General features: G+C 35.7%; 1 pseudogene; it reads right to left on the bottom strand.

The window, feature by feature from the left end:
• Positions 1-10,360: 10,360 nt before the first annotated feature.
• LOC137646850 (solute carrier family 49 member 4-like) overlaps positions 10,361-14,673 on the bottom strand; it is a 101,839-nt pseudogene continuing 97,526 nt past the window's right edge.

Genomic DNA, 14,673 nt, shown 5'->3' with positions numbered 1-14,673 from the left:
TAGGGGCCTGACTATATGACAACAGGGAGGACATATCTAGTAGAAAATGATGACTTTCTCTCTCTGCAAGGACACATTCCTATGAAATGGCAATCCATTTCTGCCGCTGATCTTCCTGGTGGCATGACAGCCAGTCTATCTCTTTCAACCAGTTACAAGTGCCCTAAACAATACACCATAGCATTGCTAACTGAAGCCAGGATTTTGTTTCAGAGTCATTCAGACTTAAATCTAGAGGGCACGGCTCTTTTCCCTTGTCAACTCTGCCAGAAGTTTACCAGCTACCCAATCTTTCAGTGCCTCTCATACTCAACAAGACTGTTGCACTGATACTCAACAATAGTAGGGGGAAAACTAACCTGTCTCTCGATTGTCTAAGAACAGGTCATGTTCCTTATTGATGTGAGAACAATCCAAAAATTTAATTTTTTCTTCACAATGATAGGAGCTATAGCAAGCAACTAAAGACCAATTATCAGCCTTCCAATAATTTGGAAGTTGTAGTGAGGGATTATCAGTGAAAGGCTGTAGATCTACTGGGGGGGGGGGGGGGAATCTAATGCCATGTCCATCCACCAGAGGGAAAATAGAGGCACAAAAGACCAACTAGCGATTAACAAAGGGTTGTTGCAGACCAGCAAGAAATGGAAAACCAATCTTGAATATCGCATGGTTAGACTACAAGGCGGCCTCTTGACATGATACAACACTTATAGCCGGTGGAATAGCTCTCTCTCTCTCTCTCTCTCTCTCTCTCTCTCTCTCTCTCTCTCTCTCTCTCTCTCTCTCTCTCTCTCTCTCTATATATATATATATATATATATATATATATATATATACTACATATATATGTATGTATATATATGTGTGTGTATAAAAGATAACTGTTCAAAATGCAATAGAAATCTACAAATTAATACTTAAAAGTCCTGAAAAACAGCTTACAGAAGTCAAAATTAGTAGAGAAGTCTTCCAAGGTGTATTGCTATCCTCACTACTTTTTGTAGTAATCATGATTCCCAAAACAAGAGTACTGGAGAAGATTTATGTTAGGCACCAAGTCAAAACAGTATGAAGCAGATTTTACCATCTGGTGTTCACGGATGATTAGCTGTCTGGAAAAGGGGTGAACAAATAGACACTTTATTCCACATGTGAAGAATTATATCAGAAGGCATTAAGATGGAGTTTGAAGTAGAAAATGTCTGTATAGAAAGAGGCAAAGTAGCAAGGACTGAAGAGATTTAACGGCTAGATGGAAATAACACAACGTACATAGATGAAACGGTGTAAGGACCTTAAGATAATAGAAGAAGAAATAAAGTAACAAGATATAAAGAAAAAGATTAGGAGAAAATACTGAAGTGAAAATTCAACTCTGGAAACATAGTGAAAGCCATAAGCACCAATAATCAGGTACAGGGATGGAACAGTGGAGTGGAATTGGTAAAAAATCTGCAGCAAAGATACGGAGGTAAGAAAGATAATGAACATGCACCAAACACTGCAACCAAGAGCAAACATAGATGGGTTTTACACCATGCGGAGAAGGGAAAAATAACTATTCAGTTCAGAGGAATGGGTCAACATCAGAAGCAAAGAGTTGGGGTAGTACTTGAAGGTTAGTTAGAATGAATAACCAAGGGTTACAGGGGAATAAAACCTAATTAAGGAAGATGAAAACTCTGATGCATCTAAAGATATAAAAGCAAAGAAGATGAAATCTTTGATGCTTATAAAGATATAAAGATCAGAATAAAAGAATGGCTCAGAAAACCCAAGCAATAGTAATTCTTACAACAAACTAGAGGATTGGGCAACAATGAATCATGGGAATGGGTACAAAGGGAGAACTCTAGAAAGGAACAAGGAATGATGTCATTGCCTTTGTCAGGTAATATGCTATATGAAATCTCATAATTTTCACGGTCTCAAATTTTGTCTTAGAATGCTTCAGAGATGTTTTATGGTTGTATATCTGGTCAGTGCATGTTTGCTCTTACCTCTTATAATGATGAAGGAAAACAAGATCATGTCCTAAAAACTAAATGCATCTAAAGATTAATTAATGGAGCCAACAATTCGTTAAAGGGTAGGAATTGTCTTGTACCATAATCCTCATTACCAGCGAATACAAGCGCTAGTACGGTGTCAATATAAAAAAGACACGATATTTTAGTTAATGGCCTCCACTGGAATCTGTGCAAGAAATCTCAAATACAATGCAGAAGTAAGTAGTAAGAGCACCACCATCAGGATCAAACCAAGTTACTCTAGGACTTCAGTATTAAGATCGATGTGGTGATAAAGCCTACCCACCAGATCTCACTTTGACCGGCAAAAGATAGAACAAAGTCAGAATCACAGATGTTGCATTACCCTTTTGGACTCGAGATTGGAAAATAATAAAAATCTAAAGATAGAACACTACTAAGACCTGCATATTGAATTTAGAAGATTATGAGATATGTCAGTTGGCGGAAATGCCCTTAATCATCTGATAACCATGCTTGATATCTAAATCGTTTGAAAAAAAAACTGGGTAGATAGAAAACTGAATTAGCGTCAGAACTTTTAGAAGAGCACGTTGATAGAAACAGTACATAGTGTAAAAATTGATGGATTCCTAAAGTGCTTCCCAGAACCACAAGCTATAACCTACCGGTCTGTGTAGACTATGCCACACTAAATTTAGTAGTAATGATAACTCCTAGAAAACATTTCAGAATTCAAGTGTTTTAGAACTGCATACAATTTCCATCTTTGCCCTTTCCTAAATAACTTGAAGCTAGTCCCTCCAGAAAGTATGTGTTGATTTATTTTAATTTCAATGTTACTCAGTCTGAAGGCTTGTATGTTTTTTGAAAATATTAAATGTCCAATAGAAATTACTTTAGAAGATGAAAATAGGTAGTGATGATAACATCGTCAAATGAAAGGGAATATTGGGGCAGGTACATTTTCTATGTTCGTGATCACTTTGTAGTGATTCTGAAATTGTTTAATGTATTCATATTTTATTTTCTAGTAGATTAAATTTCATTGACAATGATTGCTGGACAGTTAGTAATAACATTGATATATTATGTCGTTACCAAGTAGTGAAATTTTGTCTTTGTTCATAGAAACTGTTTGCGATCTAACTATATTCTATAAAATTCTGGTAAATGTCACTACCAGAATAAGTGACATTTATCCCCTACTGACAAGTGTCACTTCGCTACACCCCCGCGCTTCAGGCAGAAAATCTATTCACGCTCGGAAAATTTATTCCTTTTCACCTTGCTTTTCTTTTTCAGCTCCAAAAACTTGATTGGCTTTCTTCGTGAACACACTATAGTCCATTTCTTTTAGCGATGCATATTTGCACCGACTCGTGGCGGTGCCGCCACGAGTCGGTGCAAATATGCATCGCTAAAAGAAATGGACTATAGTAGATCGATGCAAACGACAGCATTTGTTGGTATAAATTATGTGTTTTTGGATAGTTTTGACATTGAAAGATAGTTTTATGTAAAGGATGTTTTGATTTATTCCAAGGGCAAACTTTTAAGGTTTGTGTTTATGATTCAAAGCTATAGTAAGTCAAGAAATTAGTAGCGAAAAAAATTATTTTATTTTGCAAAAATAACTGTTATAATGGAATATTCCAATTCTTTCAGTGATATAAGAAGTCGACTGTGGTTTCCAAGATATTACACATCATCTAAAGAACAACCAGCAATTTAAACCAACTTCTACCAGTGGAGGATGAGATGCAAATTTTTAGGTGGGTCAATCATATGTTTTTAAGATATTTTACCAGTAAATGAAAACCTTTTTTTAAAATCTTTGTGTAAAATATTTTTAGAGCAAGTAATATGGATCAAGATTAAAAGGGATAAAAACGCCATACTTTTTACAAATAATGCTAAGCTTTGCATATATTTTCAAGGAATTTATACATAGAGGAGAATAAGGTCTATGTGGAGAGAAACAGATATCATTTTTGGGCGGTCAGATGCTTTTAAAGACAAAAATATTTTAGCCGTTCACTTATGGCACGCGACAGGGGATTCATTCTAGTTTAAGTTGATAGTAAGTTATTGTTGATTAACTAATACTAGACGGACAAGTGCCAGTTGCAGGGCAATTCAGCCCCATCTATCTAGTGTTCATTTGTTATAACTCTGTAATGCTGATGATTTACCTCACCAGCGGTTTTTAGAATTGGCAACTAGGGATCCATTGGGGTAGGTTGAAGAGGTTGTTTCCACAACTCTTTACCCTTTCATGAAAAAAAAAGTTTCACATGTAAGCAAAAAGGCCTAAGAGATGGACAAAGGTTTAAAGGTCAATCATGATAGGCAGAGGCAAGGGACAGGACAGTGTTCAGCAGCCCAAAGCCTCTCTCCACCTGGGCAAGGAAGGGGGAAAGGGGTGATAGTGGCAGATGACCCGACTAACAATGATAGTAAAGCGGAAATCACACTATGCTTTTTTTTCGTCAGCAGCAAACCGTTGCTGCCCAAAATGGAAAGCATAAGAGCTTGTTGCTTGAGATATTGGCTTCCCAACTGGACGGGATGCAGCAAGCCCAAACCGCGAGCATGATGTCAGATGTAAACACACAAGATGGCGGCTGCAAATAGGACGTGCTCTTTCTTGGCAATCTTGGGTCCAACAAGCTTCAAGAGATAATAATAATCTGCTTTGTTCATCCTGTGGTAGTTATAGAATTTACCGATAATACAGATTACTGCAACAGAAAATTTCTGGGTGCTATGATGATATCAGCTGATCGGTTTCGTTTAACTTTTCCCTATTTGCTCCTTGAACCATGAGATCGTAGTGTGATGCTACAACACTTTCGTTCGCCGGAATCAGCCAGAGGTTGGTGAAAACCTAGAGCCAGAAATGACTAGTGTGATTCCAGCGTAATGATGCAATTCAACTGAAAATTATCGATGTGTGTGCGGTATTTCTAGTCTAGGTCCATGGATTGCAAGTAGCCAATGATCATACTGAGCAAATAATAATATTAAATGAAGAGTAGTGTAAATAAGGAAGGTATGAATGATTGAAAAAAGAAGAAAAATGAGAGAAGTCAAGAATTAAATTTGTTAACTTTACACGTACAAAAAAAAAAAAATAACCTATACTTTGGTACACAAGTATGTCGTGATATACAGACAGTAATCAAGTTAGAATCAAGAACAAATATTGTTCAAATCCTCTAACTACAAACGCAACTAAGGTGCCACTACATATGACTGTAATTAGCAACATCAAAATACATCTTCCGTAAAACAAATCATACAAAGCAACGAAACCAAATCCTAACTTATGGATGAAAGTCATGTACTTATGAACAACAGTGCTTTCTTGAATTAAAAACTGTCCTTGAAACCATTAAAACCTCATTAGAGGTAAACCTCGAGATCTCTCACATAATCAAACAAATCCCAAGGAAAGACAAAGAATGTCAAGTTTCGACTAATCAAAGAGAGTATGCCGAAATATCTAATAAAGAATCAATGATCATCTATAAAACCAAGTAGTTCACAACCAACTTGATGATCAAACTGCCAGAGTGACTTTATACAATAAAAAAATGGTGACTCGAAATGTCAAAATTCATATAAAATTTGCAAGAAATTATCTATAGCAAGTTCATTTATAATCATCATTGTAATGGGTGTATTCCACGAATGAACCTCCCAAGATGCACTGTTGGCACTGCTAAAGGGTCTGTATAGCATCCTGATCTCACTTTTAAGTCTTTTAGTTCACCTCCATGCTCAACTACTTCTAACTTTCTGCCCAATCTCCCTAACTATTCGTAGTGTTTAACCTTTAGGTCCTTACACCTTATCTAATTTCAATAAATTATCGTGCTCTACATCTACTCCTATTCACTCATTTCTCTGCTATGCTTTTTCAGATTGGTTACCATTTCTGGGTTTGAAGATAATTCTCGAAACAAATAGTAGGAGCAGTGGTTCACTTCTGACTTAGTTATCAATATGCCAATCATGTTGGTATCTCTAGGCTAGGACTATCACATGGGCCCGACGACCTTCAGGATAGAATGTAGTAGGAGCAGTGGTTCACTTCTGACTTAGTTATCAATATGCCAATCATGTTGGTATTTCTAGGCTAGGACTATCACATGGGCCCGACGACTTCCAGGATAGAATGTAGTAGGAGCAGTGGTTCACTTCTGACTTAGTGAATATGCCAATCATGTTGGTATCTCTAGGCTAGGACTATCACATGGGCCCGACGACTTCCAGGATAGAATGTAGTAGGAGCAGTGGTTCACTTCTGACTTAGTTATCAATATGCCAATCATGTTGGTATCTCTAGGCTAGGACTATCACATGGGACCGACGACCTTCAGGATAGAATGTAGTAGGAGCAGTGGTTCACTTCTGACTTAGTTATCAATATGCCAATCATGTTGGTATTTCTAGGCTAGGACTATCACATGGGCCCGACGACTTCCAGGATAGAATGTAGTAGGAGCAGTGGTTCACTTCTGACTTAGTTATCAATATGCCAATCATGTTGGTATCTCTAGGCTAGGACTATCACATGGGACCGACGACCTTCAGGATAGAATGTAGTAGGAGCAGTGGTTCACTTCTGACTTAGTTATCAATATGCCAATCATGTTGGTATTTCTAGGCTAGGACTATCACATGGGCCCGACGACTTCCAGGATAGAATGTAGTAGGAGCAGTGGTTCACTTCTGACTTAGTTATCAATATGCCAATCATGTTGGTATCTCTAGGCTAGGACTATCACATGGGACCGACGACCTTCAGGATAGAATGTAGTAGGAGCAGTGGTTCACTTCTGACTTAGTTATCAATATGCCAATCATGTTGGTATTTCTAGGCTAGGACTATCACATGGGCCCGACGACTTCCAGGATAGAATGTAGTAGGAGCAGTGGTTCACTTCTGACTTAGTGAATATGCCAATCATGTTGGTATCTCTAGGCTAGGACTATCACATGGGCCTGACGACTTCCAGGATAGAATGTAGTAGGAGCAGTGGTTCACTTCTGACTTAGTTATCAATATGCCAATCATGTTGGTATCTCTAGGCTAGGACTATCACATGGGACCGACGACCTTCAGGATAGAATGTAGTAGGAGCAGTGGTTCACTTCTGACTTAGTTATCAATATGCCAATCATGTTGGTATTTCTAGGCTAGGACTATCACATGGGCCCGACGACTTCCAGGATAGAATGTAGTAGGAGCAGTGGTTCACTTCTGACTTAGTGAATATGCCAATCATGTTGGTATCTCTAGGCTAGGACTATCACATGGGACCGACGACCTTCAGGATAGAATGTAGTAGGAGCAGTGGTTCACTTCTGACTTAGTTATCAATATGCCAATCATGTTGGTATCTCTAGGCTAGGACTATCACATGGGACCGACGACCTTCAGGATAGAATGTAGTAGGAGCAGTGGTTCACTTCTGACTTAGTTATCAATATGCCAATCATGTTGGTATTTCTAGGCTAGGACTATCACATGGGCCCGACGACTTCCAGGATAGAATGTAGTAGGAGCAGTGGTTCACTTCTGACTTAGTTATCAATATGCCAATCATGTTGGTATCTCTAGGCTAGGACTATCACATGGGACCGACGACCTTCAGGATAGAATGTAGTAGGAGCAGTGGTTCACTTCTGACTTAGTTATCAATATGCCAATCATGTTGGTATTTCTAGGCTAGGACTATCACATGGGCCCGACGACTTCCAGGATAGAATGTAGTAGGAGCAGTGGTTCACTTCTGACTTAGTTATCAATATGCCAATCATGTTGGTATCTCTAGGCTAGGACTATCACATGGGACCGACGACCTTCAGGATAGAATGTAGTAGGAGCAGTGGTTCACTTCTGACTTAGTTATCAATATGCCAATCATGTTGGTATTTCTAGGCTAGGACTATCACATGGGACCGACGACTTCCAGGATAGAATGAATCTGTGGAATAAGATTCTTGGCATTCCGTCTTGCATGCATGTTAAGAGGATTAAAGTGGGGATAATTTATTTATCCAATGATCTTTTCCATCAAGTGGGTTTGGCCTACAGTTGAGCCATCTTAATCTTACTAGTGCCACCCTATAAAATTGGATAGAGAATTGGAAATTGTCAATTGATATTCTGGTGGTGTCATTTATGGATAAGGGTGTCGTTTTAAGATTTCCAGTTTTTCTTTTATTTCATGTATTGATAGGCAACAAGCCTTTCAACTCATGGGATCAAAGACATAATCTTGACCCAGTTGACACCCATAGACACAAGGGTAAAATAGCCCTGGATAAATCCATTGCTCCCCTCCAAGGATAAAACAGAGCTTTAAAGAATGGCACATTATCTTCCTCATAATCCAAATCAGTGTAAGTACAAGAGGAAAGCCTTTGTAAATGAAAGGAAAAATATGAAGGAAGTGAAAAAAAATGGACGATTATTTGGGAACCATGAACTTCCTCCATATATGAAATATTGACGATTTTGGCAATTATAGTTTTTTTTTTTCCCATTTGGTATTCATTTTCAAAATCTATATTTTCAACAATCAACCGTATTTCTGCATACATTTTTATAATACCCCTTTTATGCCCATTTATTCGAGAAATTTGATACTTAGAGAATGAGACCCAAGTGTCAATGAAAACTTGTCATTCCTTAGTGACAAGCTGCCACATCTTTAAGTGGGTTAAACAGAATCAATTGTTTTTCTGATAAAGTAAAGAGATACTTTAGAGAGAAAAGGGGAATTGAATAAAACATATATTTCTATAAAAATGATTACAAATAAAAGAGCATATTGTGAAAGTCCTGAAAACTGGAGCTGTATGTTAAAGCATTTTTGTCACATTTTCATTCAAAGATTGTACATATATAGTTTTTATTATATTAAATGTACACTTGTAATTTACAATATAAACAACCTGTAAATAACATAAAAACAGTAACAATTAGGTAATCTTATAATATTATAGACGCTGTAAAAACATCTTAGCTTATAAACTATCTTAATGATATATATACAACATTAGATTAAAAGGAATATAGTATGGATGTAAGATTTATGAAAATATATATCAAGATATTTACAGTAAATTTTAATCCTAATTAAAGTAAGCGTTGATCTGTTACAATTAATGAATAAAATAAAAATTTAAAATTAGGAAAAATATTAGAATATGATTATAATAAACTTAATAATTATAAAAAATATCCTGTTTAAAATGATTCATGATGTACATCCGAAGAGAATGCAGATGTTAGTTGGCAGAGTTTATTTCTGTTTGAAGACACTTTCCAAAAGTCAAAGATTTTACTAAATTTCATATATATATATATATATATATATATATATATATATATATATATATATATATATATATATATATATATATATATGTATGTATATATATACATATATAAATATATATATATATATATATATATATATAAATATATAAATATATATATATATATATATATATATATATAAATATATATATATATATATATATATATATATATATATATATATATATATATACATATATATACATTTATATATATATGTATATATACATATATAAATATATATATATATGTATATACATATATATATATATATATATATATATATATATATATATATATATATATATATATATATATATATAAAAATGAGTTATAGCATGAAGTTTTTATACATAGTTACCGGATTCATTATAATCCAATTTTGCTTACCGTATACAACGAGTACCAGTTCGACTAAACACGGTTTAGTGGAAACACACTGTGTAGCAAAAATTATATCAAGACAAAGTAACCAACACGTTTCATATAGCTAGGCGAAATAATGTATAATGCCAAAGAAATGTTCCCAGTCATTCATTTGTAAGTGACTACCAAAATGTCAATCTTGAAATAAACGACCTTTCTCCAAAAGGGTGACCATTGCACAGTAAGTTTCGACGCACCACTACTCTTATGGAGCATGTCCCAATAACCCTTTCCGTTTGCATAATTTATGACTTGGTATGTAAATAGTTGACATACACTCGGTGTAGGGGAATTAGTGATTTTTGTTTTATTGAAAAATAATGTCTAGGATGACTGTTAAATAGTATTTGTGTATTAGATCAATTTAATCAGACATTATATATATATATATATATATATATATATATATATATATATATATATATATATATATAAAAATATACACACACACACACACACACACACACACATATATATATATATATATATATATATATATATATATATATATATATATATATATATATATATATAAAAATGTACTCGTGTTTGTATAATGCATGTATAAGTACGGAATATACAGTATGTATTCATACGTTTAAAAGGGTGACGCTTAGGGCATCTCCACTCGTACTTATATATAGTGTGATGAAAAGTTGAAATGTTTACAAATTGGATTGTTTCATTATAATTTATGGCAAGGATTTTTTTTCTTTATTTGCTTAAGTATGAACTGTAGCTGCATCTTTTAAGTAGATGATATAGAACCATTCACTAGAGCACAGAATTGACATACAAAGTAAATGAGTATTATAGTAAATCATCAGAGGACATATCTAACACTGCCTATCACTTTGACAATTGGGCTTATAGTTTTCTCCTCATTTGAAGAAAATTTCGGATTTAACTTAATATGACACAATGTTCTGTTTAGAAACTGGGTAATTATTTCTAAAGTTAAAAGGAGAAAGAATTCTCCAGTCATTTAGTTTGTAGGTGCCGTTCTTTGTGGAATGACTTGAGACCCTTACGGACCAGGCAGCGAGTTCCAAAAGACGGAGAAGAATGAAAAGGTTCAAGTATAATTTGTAGGTGCCGTTCTTCGTGGAATGACTTGAGGCCTTTACGTACCAAAGTTCCAAAAGACGGAGAAGAAAGAAAAGGTTCAAGCGACAACTTCCGTCATTTCTCTCTGGTCAGTTTCGAACCTCTTGTGGGTTTCCTTCACGAACATCATCGGAATCACAGTCAGGGAAACGCAAGCGAGCAGGACATAGCTCACCCAGATGTATCCTGAAAGGAAGACGTAAAAGTTAGTTTGATAGCTCTCTCTCTCTCTCTCTCTCTCTCTCTCTCTCTCTCTCTCTCTCTCTCTCTCTCTCTCTCTTAAGCAATATTTTTTAAATTTTCCTTGAATGTATATATATCCTAGATTTTTACAATCTAATTATTGTGAATTTTATGTAAATAATTTATATTATGTAACAGAATAACCATTTTATAATGGAATAAAGGATTTTGACTTTTGACTTTGACTCTCTCTCTCTCTCTCTCTCTCTCTCTCTCTCTCTCTCTCTCTCTCTCTCTCTCTCTCTCTCTCTCTCTCTCTCAAGCAATATTTTTTTAAATTTTACTTGAATGTATATATATCCTAGATTTTTACAATCCAATTATTGTGAATTTTATGTAAATAATTTATATTATGTAACAGAATAACCATTTTATAATGGAATAAAGGTTTTTGACTTTTGACTTTGACTCTCTCTCTCTCTCTCTCTCTCTCTCTCTCTCTCTCTCTCTCTCTCTCTCTCTCTCTCTCTCTCTCTCATTTCATCCGTAAAATTATTCTTGCATGGGGTACCACAAATGACCTTCAATGAAATTTTATGAACGGAAACGATCACCGACTTTTTAACAAAATCTTTTGTCTAAAGAGGGTTTTTTTTTTTTTTTTTTTTTTTTTTTTTTTTATGTTTTCACGGTTTTTGGAATGGGGATTAAGCTTTGAGTTTCATGACTAGAATCTAGCAGACTAATGGCTGTGAAGTTTTCTTTTAGAAACGATATATATTTTTGTAATATGGAATCCTCTCTGGTTACATAGAAATTGCAGTTGCAACTAGATTTCAATCCAGGTGATAAACGTTCTAGTTTTACATCAAAATCCTCGAGACGTTAACAAAGTATAGGCCTTGAGTGAATATCATAGGAAATGAAGAGGTAGGCCTATATCCCCTTTCTTTGATTCGATTACAATAAAAAATAATTTTAATCGGAAATTGTCTGAAAAATATACGTTTCACCTCCGTATTTCTGTAATTATGGCGAACGTAATTTTTACCCTACTTTTTTATCTTTTACGGATTGGCGACAGTAATATCACTCCTTAAGGTCAATGTATCCGTTTTTAAAACGGTAAATGCCTGGCAACATTTATTCCAGGATTTTTACATTTTTTTTTCTACAAATTTTTAACAGCATAGTGTTTCCCTCACTTAATTGGTCAGATGTTTCTAAGCTAATCTATCCGTAAAAAGTAGAAACAACTTAACTTACCAATATTTGGTATCTGGAAAAGAGCCAAGAAAACCACAGCAACAATATTGAAGAGTAACGTCAAAATAGCTCCCACGACACTCTCAGGTATTGGGTATCCCAACTCGACGGCTAACTCGACAAGCAAGGGGACAGTGGCATACTCGAAGGACACTCCTCCTGTCACTGAGATGTAGGCTTGTACTGCAACACAGATACCAAAAGGAAATAAGTGTTCGCACGATAGCGAGAAATGAGATGGAGATTTATATTTAGCTACAGTTTGTAACATTGAGAAAATACAGGAGGGTTTTTTAAATACATTTTAACTTGCTGTAGAATTGCATGTGATTAACCTCCACATAAGTAAAAAAACACATTTTTTATTTAACCAGTGAAATTTGAAGATTTTTTTTAATGAAATGTTAAATTGCTGTAGGATTTCATATTAACTTCCACATAAGTAGAAACAACCTTTTATTCCCCACCCCCCCCCCCCCCACCCCGCGAAATTATATTTTATCAGATTCAAGTCTGGACCACGTTATTTTCTCATCATGTCTTAGTTTCTGTCCCATCATGTCTTAGTTTCTAATCCATCATGAATTTGTGTCTTTCCTATCATTTCTTAGTTTCTGTCCCATCCTGCCTTAGTGTCTTTCCCATCATGTCTTAGCTTCCGTCTCATCATGTCGTAGTTTCTTTCCCATCATGTCTCTGTTTCTGTACCGTCATGTCTTTATTTCTGTACCATCATGTCTTAGCTTCTGTCTCACCATGTCTTAGTATCTTTCCCATCATGTCTTAGTGTCTTTCTCATCACGTCTTAGCTTCTGTCTCATCATGTCTTTGTTTTTTTCCCATCATGTCTTTGTTTCTGTACCATCATGTCTTAGCTTCTGTCTCATCATGTCTTCTTATCTTTCCCATCATGTCTTAGTGTCTTTCCCATCATGTCTTAGCTTCTGTCTCATCATGTCTTTGTTTCTGTACCATCATGTCTTTGTTTTTTTACCATCACGTCTTAGCTTCTGTCTTATCATGTCTTAGTATCTTTCCCATCATGTCTTAGTGTCTTTCCTATCATGTCTTAGCCTATGTCTCATCATGTTTTAGTTTCTTTCCCATCATGTCTTTGTTTCTGTACCATCCTGTATTAGCTTCTGTCTCATCATGTCTTTGTTTCTGTACCATCCTGTATTAGCTTCTGTCTCATCATGTCTTTGTTTCTGTACCATCAAGTCTTAGCTTCTGTCTCATCATGTCTTCGTATCTTTCCCATCATGTCTTAGTGTCTTTCCCATCATGTCTTAGCTTCTGTCTCATCATGTCTTTGTTTCTGTACCATCATGTCTTTGTTTTTTTACCATCACGTCTTAGCTTCTGTCTTATCATGTCTTAGTATCTTTCCCATCATGTCTTAGTGTCTTTCCTATCATGTCTTAGCCTATGTCTCATCATGTTTTAGTTTCTTTCCCATCATGTCTTTGTTTCTGTACCATCCTGTATTAGCTTCTGTCTCATCATGTCTTTGTTTCTGTACCATCAAGTCTTAGCTTCTGTCTCATCATGTCTTCGTATCTTCCCCATCATGTCTTAGTGTCTTTCCCATCATGTCTTAGCTTCTGTCTCATCATGTCTTTGTTTCTGTACCATCATGTCTTTGTTTTTTTACCATCACGTCTTAGCTTCTGTCTTATCATGTCTTAGTATCTTTCCCATCATGTCTTAGTGTCTTTCCTATCATGTCTTAGCCTATGTCTCATCATGTTTTAGTTTCTTTCCCATCATGTCTTTGTTTCTGTACCATCATGTCTTTGTTTCTGTACCATCCTGTATTAGCTTCTGTCTCATCATGTCTTTGTTTCTGTACCATCAAGTCTTAGCTTCTGTCTCATCATGTCTTCGTATCTTTTCCATCATGTCTTAGTGTCTTTCCCATCATGTCTTAGCTTCTGTCTCATCATGTCTTTGTTTCTGTACCATCATGTCTAGCTCGAAGTCTTACCTAAACTGGGAGCGACAACTCCCGTGGAGAGTAAAACAAACCACAGGAAGAAAATAGACGATGCCACGAGAAGGCCAATGATAGTGATCTTGAGGTGCCCATACACCTTATCTGTGATTCTCGCTGTGATGAAAGCTGCTATTCCCGAGCAGAGCACTGCTGTCACTGCCACTCCCATTGCAGCATCCTGTGGACGGTTGTAGAGAATTAAACATTTTGAAAGGAAGAAGAGCTTCTTTAAACTTTCATTACGACAAGAAGAGCTATTGGTATTCATATGCAAGTAATTGTTCTCTTGTACCCTTAGTTGA

This window comes from Palaemon carinicauda, chromosome 1 (assembly GCF_036898095.1).
Source record: "Palaemon carinicauda isolate YSFRI2023 chromosome 1, ASM3689809v2, whole genome shotgun sequence".
In the NCBI taxonomy this organism is placed as follows: Eukaryota; Metazoa; Arthropoda; class Malacostraca; order Decapoda; family Palaemonidae; genus Palaemon; species Palaemon carinicauda.
Note: the sequence above shows the minus strand (reverse complement) of the source record. Positions and strands in the feature narration are given on the sequence as shown.